The sequence below is a fragment of the Ischnura elegans genome, chromosome 7, assembly GCF_921293095.1.
Source record: "Ischnura elegans chromosome 7, ioIscEleg1.1, whole genome shotgun sequence".
NCBI classification, from domain to species: domain Eukaryota; kingdom Metazoa; phylum Arthropoda; class Insecta; order Odonata; family Coenagrionidae; genus Ischnura; species Ischnura elegans.
The window spans coordinates 25,231,215-25,252,237 of NC_060252.1; the positions used below are offsets into that span (position 1 = coordinate 25,231,215).

A 21,023-nucleotide genomic window follows, 5' to 3' on the forward strand; every position below is an offset into this window, starting at 1 on the left:
TGAAAGAAAACACTCCGACGGCCCAATGTGTGCGTGAATTTCCTGATTGTCAGTACATTTCATCCTTAAGGGCACTTGTCCTTAGAATTTGACTCCCATTTCACAAATCCGGTCGCATCAGCGTCCGTCCTCATCGGCTTTTGGCGATGCAAGGGCTAAGGATGCATTGAATGCTGACCATCCTAGTTTTCACCGACCCGGCCCCGTTAGTAAATGGGACTTGTTGATGTCCAACAGGTTTTAAAAATCGATAACACATACATACCTACCTATCCTTGACAAATGTGAAAGCACAGTTTCTTCTTTTTCATTTGTCATAACGAATCACTTCACAAAGTTATGCCTCAAACCATCAATTTTTTCACTTTCAATTACCAAAATTAAATTGCAACTTGGGGTCAAAATGAATGACCCAATTCATCTGTTTTTTATTCATCATCACTTGATCCATATACCCAGGGGCGGACCCAGGAATTTTTTTCTGGGGGGGAGAGAGGGTGACAAGGGTCTGACAGGTCTTCTTGTATTTGAGATTTAAAAAATTGCAACAATTGCAGTAGAAAATATCCCATTTATTTCGATATGAAAGTTATTAATATTAAATGAAATGACTGAGGCTCCATAACAACCAAATAAAACAAACGCAATGATAACCGTATTAAAAATCTTGTCTATTTTTTAAGTGTCTGGGGCCCCTGAGCCCCCCCTAAATCCGCCTATGCATATAACCATAGAGTAAGTATATACTTACTCTATGATATAACTCATCTGAGGTCTTCCTATGAAACTCCTCCCTTCCACTCATCCTTCCATGATTTTCTTAATCAGAACATCTTGTCTCATGGAGTGGCTGATTAAGTTGTCTCTTCTTCATCTAGAGGTTTTCGAAACACCTTTCCCCTAACCTTCTTAGGACATCCACATTAATCACACAGTCATGATAATTATCAAATGTCCTCCCTGTAGTATTGCATGAAAAGTATTAGAAATTCATAGTAAGGTGATCATCTGTCGCTGTTAAGTTCCACTCCTCTACCATTACATTGTCTTTGTGAATCTTTTGGCCCTTCTGTCTCTTCATCATGCTTGTAGGTGGTTCTGATTGTTTGTTGCTTCAGCTCTCCTTCTTTTGCCGTTGTATCTCCTCTCAACTCCAGGCATATTTTATTCTTTGTTTTGTTGCGAACACTCATGTTTAAGATGTGCATCTTGTCGTTTTTTTTTACTCTTGAATTCGACTCGGCCTCATGACTGAGCTGCAAATGTAGGCGACTCTTTATCCACCGAAAGTGAAACTGTGGCAGTGAGGAATTTTGGCATACTGTTGATACCTCGCCTGCTACGGCAACACTAGTTGATTCCGATTCAAAGAATGATGGCATGCACAGCTACATACGATGCTTCCAGATGCAGTTCTGGAAATGCTGAAGAGTAGTTGACAAAGTAGTGGGCCTTCCATGGGCAATAGGAAGTGTTGAAGTGTACTCAGATGTCATGCCAAACCAAGGCAGGGAGATCCCTGAGTGGAATATTAACCAATCTTTTCCCATTCCAGAATCATCACCCAGCAACGCGGCAGAAACTTACGCCAAACTCACAGGACTACAAAAGGCACTGGATCTTCTCAATGCACTCAACCTGACCAATATAAATGTAAACATGCTTGTAGACAGCACAATAGCATTGCATGCTCTAACCAAAGGTCAAAGTTTTGTTTTCCATGTGAATCCTATTCTTGTTCAACTGTATATTGATGTAATAATAAAGGAAGTTAACTCACACTCCGTAACCTGATCCTGGATGCCCTCATCCCTCAATCCGGCCGACTTGCCCTCTCGGGCTGTACCCAATTATATGTAGAAGTCAGCCATGTTGGGCGACCACCGCATAAAGGGCACATGGATGGCAGTTTGCTCCCGAATTGAGGAAGGAGGAGGGTCTCCAGGGCCAGCAGCTGAGGATGTAGTGAGTAAAAGAGCAATTTTATTCTAAAAATATAATAACTAATTCGACCGTTATAACATTATAGTCTATCGTTGATAACCTTTCAGGGAAGATCTCTGTTGGGAAAGATACAGCTAGTTAGTTATACTCAGATTTTATGTCATGGAGGTTTACGGTTATAGAAATACGGTTGTACTCATTACCATATGGTTATGCATGATTAGGAGTGTTCCATTAGATTTTGTCTCGTGTATCGATCTCAGTGTCTCTTCTTTGATTGAATGCAGCGTTTTTATGTTCTGGCGATTGTGAAATATTTATTCACTCATTTACGAATTTCTTTTAAGTGTAAATGTGTGAACAAATATTTCATGTGAAAGCACAAAGTTTCTTCTTTTTCATTTTTGGTAGAGAAAAGTTGGCTGGAGGAAGAGAAAGATGGGTCAAGATTGAAAATGAATCTTCCTTGCTCAGCATAGCTCTCATGATTTTGAAATAAAAAACACAAATAGTTGGCACCCACTTTTCATGATTTGTTGGTAAGTACTATTAGAGTTCTGGTTCATAAAATATGCAGGGTGAGCATGATAATGAGGGCAGGAACCACATGGGTCCTTTGCACACAGCCAAGGAGAGGTGACAACCCACTCAGGATGAGTTCTTGGCATTATCATCAACTACTTCAAGTAGGTGCTAATGTCATCAATTTCTTTTACCTATGTTCGAGAAGTAGGCAATGGATCAAAAAATGGAAAAAGATGGCTTTTTATCCCATGAATCTCCATCACAATTGAAAAAAAAATTGTGTATGAACCGATTATATAACATCTACAAGATTAGAGGGCAAGAAATATGAGTGGAGAGCTGCAGATGAGAACCCCTGTGCAGGAGGCACCCCCTGCCACAAGGGCTGGTCTAGTAGAGTTAAGCCCCTTAGCGATCCTTACAGTGAGGGAAAGAGTCCAAGTGCAAGATATCCTAGTAGCAATAAAAATTTTGGGTAAATGCTGCAGTCTGTGCAAAACATATAAAAAAGTTCCCGGACTCTAAATATTAAACTGAGTTGTCTCTTGTGTTCAATTCAACACAATCAACTGCAATCCATCCTAAATCTGAAATTTTCCTAGACCATATAGATATTTTTCAATAACTTAATAAGATTATAAAAAAAAAATTTCTCAACTACCTCTTTCGGTAAATATTGGTTTCATGAAAATAATGCATGCTACAAAACTTGTGGTTCACATTTAGAGCTTTGATTTTAATTAAATAATAATGAAATTGATTCAAAGCTTCAGAGATATTGGTTATTTAAAACTCTAAATCCACCGTACTGTATGGCTGCTGTTTCTATTATTTAGTACCAAATTAGCGCATTTATCAGTCAAACCATTGCATGTGATACATTGCATAGAAGAAAAATAAATAGGTATATTATATTTTTCTTTGAAGCTATTTTTTCTCCATTTTTTAGTTATCAAAATACATAAATAAAATTTTCAAAATAAAAAATACTTAGTTTTATAATAATTTGAAAAGCAGAAAAAAATCCTTTTTTCATTGTTCTACATAAATATGTACTTTACGTTACAAGTAAACCATGCATACTTAAATACATAATGCACATGCAGTACTTCTGTTTGAACTACATATATATAAAAATGCTAGAGAATGCATAGCTTCAGAGATTTTTCTTTTTTTGGAAACTCGGCATATGTATTTAATTTTGGATTGGCTTTCCTTTGCATTACATGCCCCTTAGAGATGATACTCATTGACTTAAACATCCAGGAAAACAGAGACTGAAAAGAAAATTGGTGCCCCAGAAACACACTATTTTCTTTATTTTGGTCAGCTGGGCTTTACACTATTTTGCAATACACGTGATGGCATGAGGACAATGAGAATTTAAAGGAGAGAGAAAAACAGCCAAAATAGTTATGTACTCAAGTTGAGAAAAAATACAACAAACCATTTACAAACAGGAATGAGTATTTATTGATACTTACATGCATAAAATAAATAAAAATGATAAACGTGTACAAAACATTGTGAGAGGATAATAATTTTGGCCTCACTGATACTTCAATCTACAAGTCAAGTGAATGGAGTTTGTGGATAGATCCATATAAGAAATGAATGGTTATCCTCCTAAATCATTTCTGTCGAACCCCTTTCGAAATAGAAATGGGCATCTATTGTAGATTTGTTCATAATAAATTTAATGGAAATGATTTACCATGGTAAGTAAATATTTTCAGAATATTTACATGTGTGTGGGTATGTATTCCATTAGCCACACCTTCACTGATTTCGAGAGAAGTAATGAAAAGAAAACAAGAATGCTTGGCAGTCAATCATCAGGCTGCATCTGGTAGAAATTCATAGTATTCATGGTTGAATGAACATTGCACTTTCTTTCACAAAATATTGTTATTTGCTCCAGAGCACCCAATTTTAAGTCTTTTCGAGAGATATGCAGAATTTTGGAAATGAAGTCACCCGCTTCATAGTTTAATAATAAGTTTATTGCAGTGAGGAAATCTGAATCCCAGTCCTTCAAACTTCTAGCTTTCTCTTAAATTTGAGAGGAGAAGCTGTCACCAGATTAGCCTGTTCTGTACCTCTGCAACACACTGCAGTGCACCTACTATACCTAATTTTGTAAATACAAGATTCACTATTTATTAATTATTTCCATTTTCTATTATTGCATCTTAATCAATTCAAAATTGAATTTCATTAGCTCTTAAAAAAATGGAGACTTATCTGATCACCGGACACAAACAATATGTACCAATATGGCGATGTCGCAAGTCAGCAAAATGTATAGCGCAAACAAAATATTTAGCAAATAATTTCAACAATGAGTTCAATATATTCCACCATAAATTAAAGACTGTTTTTTTTTTAGGTACCAGTCCTTGCCAAATTTTAGTATTTATTCACAATATACATTTTTCAGTTTCCATCCCATTCTAATTGCCTGGCTGTGACATAAAATCCAGCTTAGCCTAATTATATTTTGCTTTCTAGTTTATTTCAAAATTGAAAGTAATTCTATTTTTCCCTAGTTTTATCTCCACTTCATGTACAGAATACACCACAGGACTTGAAATAAAACTGGAGTGCATAAAAGGTGACTAACTCATGGCAGTCTTGCAAAATATGTGTCACCTTACAGAGAAATCATGTACATTCTAGGTCCCTTGGGGGATGGTAAAATTGGTGATGTATTATATTAAAAATTACAAAAATGCGTAAATAATAAGGATGATGATGTTCTGAAATGGTGAAAATTTATCTTCTTGGCAGGTACATTTGGAATTGACAGAGGAACTGTATTCTGAAGATCCAGTGAACTTTGAATGGAGGTGATATTGCACAGCTCTGAACTTCCATTGGCTAAGAAACAACAATTGGTGCCAGTGGTGACTGAAACAGAAGGAGAAGGAAAGAAAAATATTCAAATGCAGCAGCTTACTTAAGACACTGAAAACTAGAATTCTACTTGGGCTATGAATTTTTGAAATGGCAGATTTGAAATTTATTAGTTGAAATTTTTATTTGCATTAATCAATTATAAGTCTACGAAAATGAAGTTCCTCCACTAGTAGTAATGATATTGTTTTTATGGTGTATATATAAAATTTGATATATTAATGTACCTGAACATAGCACTTGAAGGAAAAAGAGGTAAAGAGAGGCTTGAAGGAAAAAGTATCCACTGTCTTTTTGCTTGTAGAAGTTTGTTTTATTTGATGGCCATCTTTTCAATGACATTACATCAGTGTTTGGTTTCTGCTGTTTCCATCTTGTTTGTTAGTATGAATTGGTAACTCGCTTTTGTAAGTGTTGGCCAATAAATCTTTTGTCCATCCACAAATGGGTTGGTTTAATTATTCGAAGGTTAGCAACAATTAGTATAAAATCAGTTTTTTGAATTCCATATAAACTAACTTTTCTCCATTTGTTTCATAACAATGAAATAAACGTGGAGTTTGGATTTCACTGTTTTCCTCAGCTTTTGCTAGCTGTGCAGTATTTCAAGTAATCAGTTTATACTTAGGTACTCTAATGGGGAATACTGAAAGATTATACTCCTCAAATTTCATTACTTTACTCGCCATTGTTGAACCAACATTTATGTTTTTACTAACTTTTGGAAATTCAGCAAAGAGCCTACGTCAGCAACTTTACATAAGACAGGAATAAAGGATTGAAAAAAAACAGCTTGCGAGCTTTTATCAAATCCTTATAAAGAAAAATAATGGAGCAATTTCTCCTAAAAGAAGTTTAAATGATGAATAAAATAGCAACACAATGATATATTTATTTATTTAAGTATTCAACTGATTAAAGTAGGCTTTCATGGAGTATTAAATTTTTTTTCTGGCAGCCTCTCCTTACATCCTGGATTTCCCTCTTCAATTCGCAATTAGGTCTTCTCCATTTCATTCTATCTAAAATCCTTTTCTCTTCCTTCCTTTTCCTTTTTTACCCAACATTCTACCCTTTAACACTGATTTCAACATCCCCTTCCGGCTCCCTGCCTCGTCTCACCCAACAGCATTTCCCCTCTCCGTCCACTTCACCTTCTCCAGACCCACGTCTCGAATGCCTCCAGGCTTCTCTCGTTCTCTTTCCTTAGTGTCCATGTTTCTGTACCAAAAAGCTCTAAACCCCAGAGAGGATTCTTCACTAGCCTTTTCTTCAAAACCGCTACATAGCGATCTTCTAGTAAGACCCTCCCTGCCCATGAACGCCGCGAAATGACCCTTAGCCCCAATATACCTCTGGTTCATTTTTCTGTGTAAATTTGCCAGAAAGGCTGATGGTATACTCAAAACCATGAACATCTACGTTATGGAACGTGTGTTCATAGCTGAAAAGTTGAGACAAGAGACGAAAGAGAATATGAGAACAGGATAAGCTCAATGGAGACAAAAAATGTGCAAAAAGTTGCCGGCCTCGGTGGCGGCGGGGTAATGTTCTCGCCTGCCAAACAAGAGGTCGCGGGTTCGAGTCACGCCTGGGTAGGTTTCCCCGGTCCAGGGCATGGTCGTTTGTGTACGTTTACTTGTTATATTGGTTGAACACCCCGGTGTAAAATGGCCAATAAGAGCTGTATCCGGTGGTTTGAGATTTAAAAAAAAAAAAAAACTAAATTTAAAAAATTTCACATCTTCAAGTAAGTATTTGGTAAATTCCACCGATAAGCGGGCTTTTTAAATGGCTTTTGGTTAAGACGCGTTTCGTGAGGCCATGGAGCAGCTACTCCCAAAATGGGCGTGGTACACCATCCGAAGGGTCGCTAATCCGGTACCCTTTCCTCGACAGAATCAACCTCGCTGGCCCGTCTCTTAGACACTCCGAGCGGGAGGCCTCCCTCCCGAATAGTGAGTGAAATAATATTATTGACAGGGTACCTCCCAAATTTTGATACAATCACTCAGCAACAGACCTAATACAATTCGCTGTTTCACTGAGAAACAACCCAGGCTATGAATTTCAAAGGAAATTAAACGATATAATCTGGTAGTACACAAGGAAACCGTAGTTAAAATAGTCGTATCAGCTAATTATAATGTACTTTTTTTGCTTTGGTCCTCATCGAAGTCGCCTATACATATTTCACATTATTTTTCAATAAAAATCTATAAAACGGCAAAGATGGTGACAGGAAATATTCCTACTGTAACTTTTCCCCCCGATATTTATTTCAAAAGTCTTCCGAAGTTTTACGCTGAAAAGCACGAGACGAGTTTGGACAAACCGAACAGCAGTAACAGTTTAATTGAAAAATAGGGATCTTTATAAAATCTACAATTATCGCTTTCAACTTTTAGCATTGAGTGAGAGGATAAATGATCGATCACCAAAGTGGGAGTTGTGAAATATAGGAGAATAAATTGTCTGAAATTAATTTATGGCGAATACAAGTTCTTATGACATGATGATATGTGGTATGAGTAAAGGAAATAGTTTTACGCGAGTTTACATTTACACTATAAACATTAATCATATTATGAGGTATCCTTCGATCGTGTTCGACGTCCACATATTCAAAAACCTCGCCAATCAGACAAGTTTATCATAATGTTTTCCAAATCTTATTTCCGTACTTAATGTTTTTTCATAGTCATCAGACAAATACCCCTTTCATCTCTTGCATCCCAGCGTTGCCGTCGCCATCTCCTTTAACATACAAGCGAATTCAAGCTTTAAAAGGAAAACGTATTCGCTGGTACACATAGTAAACGACTACTTAAGGGTTAGCAGAAGAAAAATTTGAAATAAATCAATAACAGTACCATTATTTCATATATATTTGACGTTTTTACGAATTATAAACGATTAAACGAATACGAAAAAGCAAGGAAATTACTTTACATTCTTCTATCATATTCGTATCAATAGTCATCATTCTGCTTTCTTTACTGTAAAAATACTGGAGGAAAGAACTCATTACGATGGTTAGGAGGTCAAGTTCTTTATAGACACGTTCCGGGACAAACTAGACGGCGATAATCGGCAAACACTAAGAGGGTTGCGTTGCTTACAGAGAGATTCACTTAGGGTTAAATAATCAATAAATAAATGCTAAGTAAAGATATAAAGGACGGATGAAGAGGCAGAGGCTGTGGCGATCCATTTCGAAACCATAATAATGAAAGATGTAGCAAAACTAGTAGTCCAATAACAGACCTCAAGGCTAAAATACCATATCAAGAGCATAATAAGGCTGGTGAGAGACAAGAAGTATAAGTATTTCTCGTGGTATTCTCAAAATGAGATCGCTTAAATGTATAGGTATTATCGACTGATGGCCACAAAAAATAGGCTTTCCGTGCTAGAATATATGAAATTTACAATAGAAAATTTGCATTTTTATATGCTCCCAATGCGGTAGATGTCAATACATAGGGAATTTTTGGAATGCCGCTGGATTATTAATGCTATTCCGACGATAAAATTACGCAATGCTCCCAATTCCTTCTGAATGATGATTAAAAATGATACGTAGGCACGTTATCGTTTCACTTCCTTGACTTGTAGGTTGATTACGACAAATCACGTTAGTTACATTAAATGGAGCAACTGTCAGCAAAAGAAGCCAACAAAAGAATTAGCTAAATAATATAAGGATTGAACTGTCCACATTTCGAGCACCCAAAGTTTACTTTTTAGCTGTCGATGGATGTCACTTTCGTGGCCAAACTTTTTCACAATAATAAAAGCGAAAAGTATTAATTTTGAATCGCGCATTCGCAAGCATAGCGCTTTCGTTACTATAATGAGGAGCCGGCGAATAGTCGGAAGGCTACATACTACCACATAATCGCCTAGGCACGTCTCCATTCAACGCCAACATACCGCGAAAACGCCTGGAACATCCTCTCATTCATTTTCAAATACTCGCTTTCACAATACAATATTACGCTCCACATCACCCTTCGCTTGCTTTTTTTTGCACTTTCATATGATCAATATGATTTGCGATACTTGTAGCAGAAAAAAATGCTTCGAATCACACCATTCCTTATATTTCCCTGCCATTTAGTAGAGCTATGATTTATGGCGAATTTGAAATCTAAACCTTTGCTTAATACGTAAAATATGAATAAAATTGATTAAATACCACTTCCTATTACTGGTATATTTTAATTTTATTTTTTTTTCATTTACTTTTTTATGATACTTCGATGCAGAATTAGCCGTAATTCTTATTTTACTATCTACACGTGGCTACCTTACTATGACAAAAATTCAAATCAGTTGTTAACAATAAAAAGAAGTGCCATCAATTTTCGCCTCACATTGTGTTGTGAACGTTTTTTACCAAATTGAAAAGAAAACTTCTTGCCATTTTGTTGCGAAGAAATAATAGCAAAATTATATCTCTTCTTCATCTATTAAATAATTCCTAATTCTTGGTAATCGACTATTAATGCACTCCATCTCTTAGCTATGAACCTATTCAACCACACGACGTGGACACAGAAAGTTATTTCACAACACGCAATACTTCCAGGGAGTCTATAAATTCCTTTCCTGCGTTAATTATATACATGGCGACAAAAAATGTATCTACACAAGGCACCGCAAGAATTAGAAAATCAAATCCGAAGAAATAATTATCGCAAATGTATCGATCTTATTTCCGAGAGGTTGTGAAACCACTTACACGAAAGCATGGTACGATGAGTTGAGAAGCTGAAACTCAAAATAGGCAGACATGAACATGCATTAAGACTTAATCAAGATGCTGAGTTAACGGGAGGACTGGGGTATTTTTCATAGGATACCTCTCAGTTATATTTTTCACTTTTTACTGCTTTCGACACGCTAGGTAGATATTTAGCACATTCAGTAGGATCACGCTTATAGGAAAAAAACATTCTTTGACTACGCAAAACTCATATTTAAAACTCCTGACTAAAGATAATCTCTAAAATATTTTCTCTCAAGTTCAGCCAATGTCCGAATGAACTCTCAACGGTCTGCATAAGTGTGCAGTATATTTATACATTTCTTAGTCAATTTTGTTCTTTAAGTCGATAATACTCTTGAATGTGCGTCTATGGCAAGGAGGAAAAAAATTATTCCAACATCTACACACTTTGGATTGATTATGATTTTGTCACGATTGTCTTAATTCATAATTATCACCTAATTTTAGCAAGTAAATAACCAAGGTTATGAACCTCTAGAGAGCTGTATACATATGCTAACTAGCCTAATGCTGTATTAAAGAAGCTTTATATGGCAAAATTAACGAAAATCCCACGGTTCGTTTCATATAATGAAAATCAATCACATCAGAAAAAAAAACACTTATTGCAGATAGTGTTTTCTACAACAGGATTTCCTTGCATAGAAAATTTGTAGACAAGCATTAATAAAAACATCTACACACTTTGGATTGATTCTGATTTTGTCACGATTGTCTTAATTCATAATTATCACCTAATTTTAGCAAGTAAATAACCAAGGTTATGAACCTCTAGAGAGTTGTATACATATGCTAACTAGCCTAATGCTGTATTAAAGGAAGCTTTAAAAGGCAAAATTAACGAAAATCCCGCGGTTCGTTTCATATGGTGAAAATCAATCAAATCAGAAACAAAAGACTTATTGCAGATAGTGTTTTCTACACCAGGATTTCCTTGCATAGAAAATTTGTAGACAAGCATTAATAACAAAAATTTCAACTATCAGAAACCCCTAGGAAATATATCCCTGTTGCAAAATAAACCTCATAAAAAACGAAATGAACAACATGCTTCCCTAAACTTTAAATCTATCCACCCCCTGAACGTAAGTTACATTGAATTTAAAAAAAAAATATTCCCCCACCCCAAATGTGACGTATTACTCGCCCATTAAATATCACATTATACATTTATTCTAGTATATTCGGGTAAATATTCATTTCAAATACAAATTCCTAAACGCGCAACGTTTAAAAACCTAACATTCGAATTTGGTGGACAAAAATGTATGTGTGCTTCTTAAAATATCAAAATCTAAATAAAATAAAAATACAGAGCCTAATAAAAGAAAAACAAAACTGGGATTGCACTACAATAATATAAAAATAAAAGCCATTAAATTAATACATAAAAAATTAACGTAATTACATGACCAATGCTTTCACATCAAAACCAAAAAATAACATCACTTCCAAGAGGAATGAATTGCGGCGATGAGTGGGAAATTAAATATGTAAGGAGTACACAAATAAAATATAATAAAAATTCTGTGTTAAGGCAAAGTAATGAAAACCGCATTTAAGTAAAAAAAGCAATCAGTGGCAACACGTCCAATTCAGAGCAAATTAGAAAACAGAAATACAGGGAATAAAATTTATGTGGTTAGTTTTTTGGTAAAATAATTTTCTAAATACTTCCGGAAATATATAAAAATACTTTATTTGATTCACTTAGGTTAAAGACAATGAATAATGCGATTAAAATCATATCGATGGGGAAGCAATCCCTGAGCGCTCGTGCATTCATAAATTCGCAGGGACCAATTGTTGTGGTTGTCATGGTACAAAACGTTCAGAAGAAGCTCTGAGAATTCATGCGCTAGCAAACAGCACTTGGGATTTTCTAAAGAATTTGAGTGAATTTTCGGGATAATTAAAGCAACCGAGTGATACGCTCGAAGAATTTCATCTACAACGCTTAGTGTTCGAGAAAGAACCACGGAAAGAGATATAAAATCGCTGAAAGCTGTACCAGATACTTGGATATCTTCAGCTATTCACGATGGAAAAGATTTGGCGTGAGTAAAACATTATTTCACACTGGGAAAATGAAGCTGAGGACCTTTCTGACACATTAATAGAGTGAAATTGGTGATTCTACGATTTTTTGTTTATTACTTTGGTCACTAGATATTAGTAAATAAGAAAAATATGTATATAGTCATATGTTGTTTGAGCACAAGGGACTTTGGTCTAAAAATATCAAATTCAAATGAAAATAATAATTAAAGATATCAATTTTACTCGGTTTTCAAATTAAATATACTTTATAAATTGAAATACAATCTAAAAATAAACGTCATTATTTCATTTCACTTCCAGTTTCCGTCGACGACTTGGGAGAAATTGGTGCACTTCGATACCAAGTCAACGTTTGGCGTAAGTTAAACTCACGGAAACCTTTTTTTTTTACCCACACCACCGGAAAAAATGTCAGTAACTCATATAAATCATTACCTTTTTCCAGGTGGAAGGAGGGAACTACCAGAAGAAGTGCGACGAAATATCATTGGAGAGTAAGCGAAAAATTCTATACTCTGACGTAAAATCAAAATTTAACATTTAAAATTTAACAAAGAGAAATAATTGAATTAAATTCAACAAGCCTTTCATTATGGAGGCGAATAAAATTAGAAAAATAAACTGTTTGAAAGCGAGTCTACGCAATCAAGTCTTTACTTTAAAGAATTTAAATCAATGCAATATCGGCTAACAGATATCATCAGAGATAATCAGCAATTTTTCTCGTGTTATATTTAACAGACAAGCGAAAACATCACCTTCGAGGAGGCTGACATCTTGGTTGAATTCGGGGTTTTGTTTCCTCCAAAGAGGAGAAAATGAAACAAACGAAGAAAACGTGGCAGGTACGACCACATTCCCTCTGTCCCAGCATCAATTTCCCAAAAGAATTAATTTACATCCTATTATCCTAATATGCGGTATTGCTTGAAATAATAAATGTTTCATTACGTAAAACATTTAAAAAAGTCAAAAATGTGATATATATAAGTAAGCCGTATTAAATAACTCATCTCATTTATTCATCGCGAAAGAAATGTTTTAGCATCATGAAATTATTAGAAGCCATATAAACGCGATGACTAATATTTAAAATAATATTGGATGCATTTCATTTCACAGTGGCAATGCGGTCCTGTCTCAACAACATTGCGAGAAAAATTTATTCATCATGTCCGGAACTTACTGGTAACTTATGATTATTTTGATTTAAATTTGGAGTGAGTAAAAATTATAGAAATATTTTTTAGCACAGCCATATGGATTTCAAAATAATTTATAATCACGGAGGTTTTATCTTGATTCCAGATGAAACAACCGAACAACTGAAAGAAGTGCCAGGAAATGTGAAGAAAAAGTAAGCACATAAATATTGATTTCATATTAGCGTTAACATTTTATTCTGTAAAAATATTAAATCCTGCAAACTTCTTTTAATTTAGAAGCAAAACTAAAACACTATTTTGATCATGTTTGATTTACAGTGCACCGAAAAGATCAACGTTTAGGGGACAGACACATGGGTTGGGTCCGGCGTTTTGTTCCTTCCACCGTGGAGATAAAGAAACACAGAAAGAAGCCAAAGCAGTTACTACCTCATCAAGTCTCTCTCTAAATAATTTCCCAAATTGTAAGTATCTATCTTTGCCCTCAAAATTTACCTTGCACACGATGATACTCGAAAGAATACCTGACACGCTTCTGAACGTATTTTAAAAAGTTATACTTTTTGATCGGATAAAAATATTGACACGCTCAATCCCGCACATTCAAATAATTTGAATGGCATATAGCATAGAGTCACGATTACTTTTATAAATCGGGGAAGAAGAATTTACATTCCATTTAAATTATTTACGTAACTGAACGACTAGGAGGCATCATAAAATTGATGATTAACATTTAAACTAAAATTTAATGCATTTCCATTCACAGTGCCACTCCGGTCATGTCTCAACAACACTCCGAGACAATGTTATTCATCATGTCCGGCAATTACAGGTAAATTATGATTAATTTGCATTTAAATTTGGAGTGAGTTAAAATTATAGATTTTTTTTAGAAAAGCTATAGGTATTTCATAATGATTTAAACTCATGGAGGTTTTATCTTGATTCCAGATGAAAGAAATGAACAACCGAAAGAAGTGCCAAGATATGTCAAGATAGAGTAAGCACATGAATTTCTTTCATGTTAGCGTAATTTTAAAATTCTGCACACTTCTATTAATTTAGAAGCGAAACAAAAACTCAATTTCTATCATCTTTTATTACAGTGCACCGAAAAGATCAACACTGAGGGGACCGACATCCGGTTTGGGTCCAGCGTTTTGTTCCTTCCGCCGTGGGGATAAAGAAACACACGAAGAAAACCCTGGAAATACTACCTCATCAACTGTCTCTCTACATAATTTCCCTACTTGTAAGTACCTATCTTTGCACTCAAAATTTACCTTGCACACAGTGTTACTCGAAAGAATGCCTAACACGCTTCTGAACGTATTTTAAAACGTTATACTTTTTGATCGGATAAAAATATTGACACTCTCAATCCCTCACATTGAAAGAATTTGAATGGCATCTAGCATAGTGTCACGATTACTTTTATAAATCGGGCAAGAAGAATTTGCATTTCATTTGAATTATTTATGTAGCTGTAAGATTAAAAGGCATCATAAAATTGATGACTAATATTTAAACTAATTTTTATGCATTTCCGTTCACAGTACCACTACGGTCATGTCTCATTGACACTCCGAGAAAATGTTATTCATCATGTCCGGAACTTGCAGGTAACTAATATTAATTTGGATTTTAATTTGGAGTGAGTAAATATTATAGAACTATTTTTTTTAGCTAAGTCATATAAATTTCATAATAATTCAAATTCATGGAGGTTTTATTTTGATTCCAGATGAAAAAAAAGAACAACCGAAAGAAGTGCCAACATATGTCAAGAAAAAGTAAGCACGTGAATTTTTTTCACGTTAGCGTATCATATTATTTTGTACAAAATTTTAAATTTAACTTTAAATTTAGTTTTAATTTTAAATATACTTTATTTTGATCATTTTTGACTTACAGTACACCGAAAAGATCAACTTTGCGGGGACTGACATCTGCGTTGGGTCCGGCGTTTTGTTCATTCCGCCGTGGAGATAAAGAAACACACGAAGAAGCCAAAGCAGTTACTATCTCATCAAGTCTATCTATACATAATTTCCCAACGTGTAAGTACCTATCTTGGCACTCAAAATTTCCCTTGTATACGGTGATACTCAAAAGAATTCCTGTTACGCTGCTGAACGTATTTTAAAACGTTATTCTTTTTTTTTTCGGAAAAAATATTAACACGTGACGGTCTCTTTGGTTTTTGTAGACAGTCCCTATGGATTCGGGGGAGACGGTTCGCCCTGTGCTAGCTGGGACGTTAAATCCCGCACACTCAAATAATTTGAATGGCATATAGCATAGAGTCACGAATACTTATTTTAAGCGGTCAAGAAGAATTTGCATTCCATATTAATTATTTTTGTAATTGAACGATTAGAAGGCAACATGCTTTCATTCGAAGACTAACATTTAAACTAATTTTTGATGCAATTTTCATTCGCAGTGCAATTCCGGTCCTGCATCAACAGCACTCCGAGACAATTTTATTCATCATGTCCGGCAATGAAAGGTAACTTACGATTAATTTTGATTTGAATTTTGATTGAGTTAAAATAATAGAAATATTTTTGTAGCAAAGTCATATGGATTTCATAATTATTTAAATTCAGGAAGGTTTTATTTTGATTCCAGATGAAAATAATGAACAACCGAAAGAAGTGCCAACATATGTCAAGAAAAAGTAAGCACATGATTTTTTTTCTTGTTAGCGCAACATATCATTCTGTACAAAATTTTATATTCTGCAAACTTCGTCTAATTTAGAAGCGAAACGAAAAATTTATTTTGATCATGTTTTATTTACAGTACACCGAAAAGATCGACTTTGCGGGTACTTATGTCTAGGTTGGGTTCGGCGTTTTGTTTCTGCTGCCGTGGAGAAAATGAAACAGACGAAGACCCAGCAGATACGATCTCTTCTACTCTGTCACCTAATCATTTTCCAACGAGTAAGTACCTATCTTGGCACTCAAAATTTAACTTGCACACGGTGTTACTCGAAAGATTAACTGTTACGATGCTGAACGTACATTAAAACGTTATACATTTTGATCAGAAAAAAATGTTGACATCCTCAATCCCGCACATTGAAATCATTTGAATGGCATAGAGCATACAGTCACGATTACTTTTATAAATCCGGCAAGAAGCATAAGCACTCTGTTTTAAATGTTTTTGTTAGTGAAAAACTAGAAGGCAAAATTTATTCAATAACTAAAATCTAAACTAATTTTTGACTCTTCACAGTGCCTCTTCGATCCTGTCCTAAGAACAGTTCCAGCACATTTTATTCATCATGCCCGGAATTTACAGGTCTCTTACGATTAGTTACAATTTCAATTTTATCCAATTCGTTGAAATTCTATTGCATAACGAATTATAAGGTCCGCAGATATTTTACAAACAATTGTTTGCCGATTAATAATGTTTAAAAAGCTCGGAGTTGTAGTTGTCCCTTCCCCTATCACACTATAGCAAGTTAGTCGTATTTTCACAAGTGTATTGCATTCCTCTGCCTCTCCGTACGACATAATGATTATTTTTACAATGATATTTTATGGACTATTGTATGAAGATAATGGATAGAATGCAGTCGTATTTGGCATTTAAAATTACAACATGATTACAACGGTGGGTCGATAGCATTAATTTCTGTAATCTCTAGGGTAAACTACAAAATCCAATATAGTTTTCCCTTTATCCTAGATGCTACATTGTCATTATATGTAAAATATAAAGAATGACCCTGATTAATTTTTACACCGTCATCGCTCTACACCAATTTCGAGCAATCGTTGGAACCCCATAACTCACGACCAAATTAATGGAAGTATTTTCCATTTCGCCCACCTAATTCCTCTAAAAAAATATAGCGATTCTTTTTCGGACTCTAAAGATTAAGCAGATTTGTCTCTTGTGTTCAATTCAACATAATCAACTGCAATCCGTTCAAAATCTGAAATTTTCTTAGAGCATATAGATATTTTTCAATAAGGTATTAAGATTTTTTAATAAAACGTTTTATCACCTACCTCATTCGGCAAATATGTATAGGTTTCATGAAAAAAATACATGCTACAAGTCTTGTGGTTCACATTTAAAGCTTTGATTTTAATCAAATAATAATGAAATTGAATCAATGCTTTAGAGATATATTGGTTATTCAAAACTCTAAATCCAACATTCTGTATGGCTACAGTTTCTATTATTTAGTGCCATATTAGCACATTTATCAGTCAAACCATTGCAGGTGATACATTGCATAGAAGAAAAATAAATAGGTGTATTACATTTTTCTTCGAAGCTATTTTTTCTTCATTTTTTAATTATCGAAATACATAATTAAAATTTTCAAAGTAATAAATACTAAGTTTTATAATAATTTGATAATCAGCATACGCAAATACATAATGCACATGCAGTACTTCTATTTGAACTACATATTAAAAAATGCTAGAGAATGCATAGCTTCAGAGATTTTTCTTTTTTTGGAAACTCGGCATATGTATTTAATCTTGGATTGGCTTTCCTTTGCATTACATGCCCCTTAAAGATGATACTAATAGACTTAAACATCCAGGAAAACAGAGACTGAAAAGAAAATTGGTGCCCCAGAAGCACACTCTTTTCTTTATTTTGGTCAGCTGGGCTATATACTATTTTGCAATACATGTGATGGCATGAGGACCATGAGAATTTTAAGGAGAGAGAAAAACAGCCAAAATATTTATGTAATCAAGTTGAGAAAAAATGCAACAAACCATTTACAAACAGGAATGAGTATTTATTGATACTTACATGCATAAAATAAATAAAAATGATTAACACGTAAAAAAGCATTGCGAGAGGATAATAATTTTGGCCTCACTGATACTTCAATCTACAAGGCAATAGAATGGATTTTGGGGATATATATGCATATAAGAAATGAATGGTTATCCTCCTAAATCATTTCTGTCGAACTCTGTTGGAAATAGAAATGGTCATCTATTGTAGATTTGTTCATAATTAATTTAATGGAAATGATTTACCATGGTAAGTAAATATTTTCAGTATATTTACATGTGTGTGGGTATGTATTCCATTAGCCACACCTTCACTGATTCCGAGAGAAGTCAAGAAAAAAAAACAAGAATGCTTGGCAGTCAATCATCAGGCTGCATCTGGTAGAAATTCATAGTATTCATGGTTGAATGAACATTGCACTTTCTTTCACAAAATATTGATATTTGCTCCAGAGCACCCAATTTTAAGTCTTTTCGAGAGATACGCAGAATTTTCGGAATGAATTCACCCGCTTCATTGTTTAACATTAAGTTTATTGCAGTGAGGAAATCTGAATCCCAGTCCCTCAAACTTCTAGCTTTCTCTTAAATTTGAGAGGAGAAGCTGTCACCAGATTAGCCTGTTCTGCACCTCTGCAACACACTGCAGTGCTCCTACTACACCTAATTTTGTAAATACAACATTCACTATTAATTAATTATTTCCATTTTCTATTATTGCTTCTTAATCAATTCAAAATTGAATTTCATTAGCTCTTAAGAAATTGGACACTTATCTGATCACCGGACACAAACATTATGTACCAATATGGCGATGTCGCAAGTCAGCAAAATTTATGGTGCAAACAAAATATTTATCAAATAATTTCAACAATGAGTTCAATATATTCCACCATTAATTAAAGACTGTTTTTCTTAGGTACAAGTCTTTGCCAACTTTTAGTATTTATTCACAATATACATTTTTCAGTTTCCATCCCATTCTAATTGCTGTGCTGTGACAAAGCCCACTTATGTTTTGCTTTCTATTTTATTTCAAAATTGAAAGTAATTCTATTTTTCCCTAGTTTTATCTCGTCTTCACGTACAGAATACACCACAAGACTTGAAATAAAACTGGAGAGCATAAAAGGTGACTAACTCATGGCAGTCATGCAAAATGTATGTCACCTTACAGAGAAATCATGTATATTACAGGTCCTTTGGGGAATGGCAAAAAAACTACGTATTTTATTCAAAATTAAAAGAAATGCGTGAACAAAAAGGATGATGATGTTCTGAATTGGTGAATATTTATCTTCTTGGCAGGCACATTTGGAATTGGAAGAGGAACTGTATTCTGAAGATCCAGTGAACTTTGAATGGAGGTGACATCGCACAGCTCTGAACTTCCATTGGCTAACGAGCAACAATCGGTGCCAGTGGTGACTGAAACAGAAGGAGGAGGAAAGAAAAATATTCAAATGCAGCAGCTTACTTAAGACACTGAAAACTAGAACCCCACTTGGGCTATGAATTTTGGAAATGGCAGATTTGAAATTTATTAGATGAAATTTTTATTTGCATTAATCAAATATAAGTCTACGTGAATGAAGTTCCTCCCCACTAGTGGTGATGATTTTGTTTATATGGTGCACATATATATCACTTTAAATATTAATGTGCCAGAATCTAGCACTTAAAGGAAAAAGAGGTGTCAGAATGTATCCACTCTCTTTTTGCTTGTAGAAGTTTGTTTTATTTGATGGCCATCTTTTCAATGACATTACATCAGTGTTTGGTTTCTGCTGTTTCCATCTTGCTTGTTAGTATGAATTGGGAACTCGCTGTTGTAAGTGTTGGCCAATAAATCTTTTGTCCATCCCCAAAGGGGTTGGTTTAATTATTCGATGCATAGCAACAATTAGAATATAATCAGTTTTTAATTCCTTATAATACTAACTTTTCTCCATTTGTTTTATAACAATGAAATGAAAGTGGAGTTTGGGATTTCAATGTTTTCCTCAGCTTTTGCTAGCAGTGCAGTACCTCAAATAATCAGTTTATACTTAGGTACTCTAATGGGGAATACTGAAAGATATAAACCCTCAAATGTCATTACGTTTCTCACTATTGTTGAACCAACTTTATGTTTTTGGTAACTTTTGGAAATTCAGCAAAGAGCCAAAGTCAGCAAGTTAACATATGACAGGAATAAAGGATTGACAAAAAAATAGATGCGAGTTTTTATCAAATCCATTATGAGAGAGAGTTTTGCGAGCATGCGAGTTTTTATCAAATCCTTATAAACAAAAATAATGGGGCAATTTCTCCTAAAAGGAGTTTAAATGATGAATAAAATAGCAACACAATAATATATTTATTTATTTATTTAAGTTTTCTACTGATTAAGGTAGGCTTCCATGGGGTATTAAATTTTTTTTCTGACAGCCTCTCCTTACATCCTGGATTTCCCTCTTCATTTCACAATAAGGTCTTCTTCATTTCATTCTATCTAATAATCCTATTCTCTTCCTTCCTTTTTTTACCCAACATTCTACCCTTTAACACTGTTTTCAACATCCCTTTCCGGCTCCCTGCCTCTTCTAACCCAACATGTCCAGTAGGGCGGATCGCAAAAATCGATTATTTTCACATCCATCTGGCCCAATGAAAAAAAGTTGTGAGACCGATCAAAAATAAGGCCTGAAAAATTTGAGACCTCTACGTGAACCCCTGACCCTCGCTCAAATGCAATTTAGGGGGGGAAGGTAAAAATTCGAAAAATATAAACTTTTTTGGTCATTCTCTATAGATTTTGACGAGTTACTGCCCTCATAGGACAAA

At 34.6% G+C, this 21,023-nt stretch overlaps 3 long non-coding RNA genes across 4 annotated transcripts; all 3 read left to right on the forward strand.

Annotated features, from left to right (window-relative positions):
* The first annotated feature begins 12,045 nt into the window (after window positions 1–12,045).
* LOC124161999 lies at window positions 12,046–13,074 on the forward strand. Its single transcript, XR_006865461.1, has 4 exons — window positions 12,046–12,237; window positions 12,542–12,598; window positions 12,687–12,735; window positions 12,983–13,074. It is a non-coding gene; the product is annotated as an uncharacterized LOC124161999 (long non-coding RNA).
* A 474-nt stretch (window positions 13,075–13,548) lies between these two features.
* LOC124162251 lies at window positions 13,549–14,221 on the forward strand. Its single transcript, XR_006865518.1, has 3 exons — window positions 13,549–13,598; window positions 13,726–13,871; window positions 14,177–14,221. It is a non-coding gene; the product is annotated as an uncharacterized LOC124162251 (long non-coding RNA).
* Window positions 14,222–15,165: 944 nt separating this feature from the next.
* LOC124162912 lies at window positions 15,166–16,676 on the forward strand. Of its 2 annotated transcripts, XR_006865706.1 has the most exons (4): window positions 15,857–15,922; window positions 16,045–16,093; window positions 16,219–16,361; window positions 16,660–16,676. It is a non-coding gene; the product is annotated as an uncharacterized LOC124162912 (long non-coding RNA). The 2 variants fall into 2 exon arrangements; XR_006865707.1 differs by lacking the exons at window positions 15,857–15,922; window positions 16,045–16,093 and adding an exon at window positions 15,166–15,203.
* Window positions 16,677–21,023: the final 4,347 nt, after the last annotated feature.